We start from the raw sequence: 2,500 nt of genomic DNA on the forward strand, positions 1-2,500 counted from the left end.
TTTTACAGTTATTTTATTCTGAAACCTTTGAGTCTTCTTCCTGTTGATTATATTTAAAGTTGATAGGAGGATTTCTGAGAGAGTTTCATGGCTCTTTGTTCATCAGACAAACTCTCCACCTGGAGTTCTCTGTAATTAAAGCTTCACTTCCTGCTCAGACTCGCTGTTAATAATCAATGTTACACACTGATGTGCAGCTGCAGCTGGAGAGTCTCAGTCCAGTGTTCCCTCTCTGAGCTCTGGGTTTGGTCTCCACCAGCTCTCTGACTGAGTCTGTCAGTGATGATCCAGGTCCATATTCACTACTTGTTTCATCTGACCACTCAGAGTCGCACTAAAAGTTTCTGACTAAGCTTTCTCCTAAATCCTCTTCACAGCTGCTGAGACAAACTTCACTGAGTGAAGTGAAAACTCCTGAACTAACAGAGCAACTCAGTTCTAATGTCTGACGTCATGATGAAAACACACGTGACCATCCTGCAGTAAATAAACCAGAACCTGCTCCTCCTCCACTCCAGGTCACATCCTGTTTATCCAGTCAGAGCAAATATTACACATCACCCATCAGTGTGACATCTTGTCATAATTAATGAATCATAAAGTTTGGACTGACGCTCATTATTTTAAGTTGTGAGAAACTTTTATCTGTAAGATGTCTGAATACGGGTCCTGATCATCAGAGCCAATGAAACTCCTTCAGATGTGTCCACACTGAACCTCAGAGACCACCAGAGATCTGATTGGTCCAGCACACCTCAATCGCCCACTGGCCCCCTCCCACCTCCAGAACGGCAACCCTGAGGCGACTCCTACAACTCCCCGAGCCTCCCCAGCCAATCACATGTCAGCCTGCCGCCACTTCCTGTCCCTCCCTCCTCCTCTTCTTCTTCTTCTGTGGTAAGCGGCTCAACTTGAGCGCGGCGAGTCGCGACAAAGTCCAGATAGATGCCAGATGAGGACATCATTCTGCCTCCCCCTCCTCCCCTCCTTCACCCCCTCCTCCATCTTTCTCTTCCTCCTCCTCTTCCTCCTTTCCTTCACCTGCATCCTCTTCTCCTCCTCCCTCCTCTTCTCCTCCTCCCTCCTCCTCCCTCTGTACATCCTCCTTCCTTTCCTCCTCTTCACCACTACCTCCTGCCTCCTCCCCCACTTTCCCTCCTTCCTCCCCCTCTGTTCCATCCTCCTCCTCCCTCACTCCTTCATCAGTCTCCTCTTCCTCCTCCACGTTCTCCTCCTCCCTCACTCCTTCACCAGTCTCCTTTTCTTCACCCACTTCCCCTCCTTCCTCCCCCTTAGTTCCATCCTCCTCCTCCTCCCTCACTCCTTCACCAGTCTCCTCTTCCTCCTCCACTTTCTCCCCTTCATTCACACCCTCCTCCTTCTCTCCTCCCTCCTCTCCTCCATCTGTCTCTGCTGTCTCCCCCTCCGTCTCCCCACATCGGCAGGTCTCTGTAGTATCAGTGTCCTCACAGACCGTCTCTGTCTCTGGGTCTTTACCTGGTTCCAGATCAGGTTCAGGTTTGCTTTCTGTTTCTATCTCTGTGCAAAGCTCGGGGTCCTGGTCCTGGTCCCGGTCCCGGTCCCGGTCAGGTTTACAGCTTGACTCTGGTCCTGTTGAGCCCAAAGCTGCTGGCTGAGAGGGGAGAGACTCCTTCCTCCCGAGACCTGCAGAGAGGAAGAGTTTGATATGATTCTGTTTCGTATCCATGACGACACTTCAGCCAAAATAAACAATTGATCAATTAGTCGATCGCCAGAAAATCTGCAGCCAATAATCAATGAGCTGTGAAAAAGTGATGTGAATCTGTTTCAGCTGACGTCACTTTTCTTAAAGTTGATATTCGATTGATAGATTATCAGAAATTAAACCTTCAAAATAAAAGTCTGAGTGAACAACAGGTTTAAAATGTGTTTTAAAGACCTGAGGCTGCTCTCAGAGGTCAGAGGTCACAGCCCCTCATCAGTGTTTCTCTCCGCTGCACCTGTGACCACGCCCAGCAGTGATGTCACGGTGTCCTGGAGTACACTGTGACATCACTGCAGCCTCATCCCACCTGTCATCCATTAACTGCAGGGTTGGTGGTTCGATTCCCGACTGTCGATGAATGATGAAGTGTGTGACCAGAGTCTGGCATGGTGTGTGTGTGTGTGTGTGTGTGTGTGTGTGTGTGTGTACCTGCGGGGGTTAATACGAGCGCCTGCAGGATGTCGGACAGAGAGACGATGCCGACAATTCGAGATTCCTCATCAACGACAACCAGCCTGTGAACCTGCACACACACACACACACACACACACACACACACACACACACACACACACAAAGAGGAAGAGTCCAGAATTAATGTTTACATTTATTCTGTGCTGCTTGTCTCCGTGTCTCCCCTCCTTGTTTGGTGACGTCACCCACAGGTTTCTGTAGCTCAGTGAGCTGCTCCATCGTCGCCATCTTGGCAGTGTCTGACTCCGCCCCCTAACTCTCAGCTAATACAAATATGGT

At 49.6% G+C, this 2,500-nt stretch overlaps 1 pseudogene; it reads right to left on the bottom strand.

The window, feature by feature from the left end:
- Nucleotides 1-19: 19 nt before the first annotated feature.
- Nucleotides 20-2,500, bottom strand: part of LOC130165951 (5'-AMP-activated protein kinase subunit gamma-2-like) — a 10,222-nt pseudogene continuing 7,741 nt past the window's right edge.

The sequence above is a fragment of the Seriola aureovittata genome, unplaced genomic scaffold (assembly GCF_021018895.1).
Source record: "Seriola aureovittata isolate HTS-2021-v1 ecotype China unplaced genomic scaffold, ASM2101889v1 unplaced_scaffold68, whole genome shotgun sequence".
NCBI classification, from domain to species: domain Eukaryota; kingdom Metazoa; phylum Chordata; class Actinopteri; order Carangiformes; family Carangidae; genus Seriola; species Seriola aureovittata.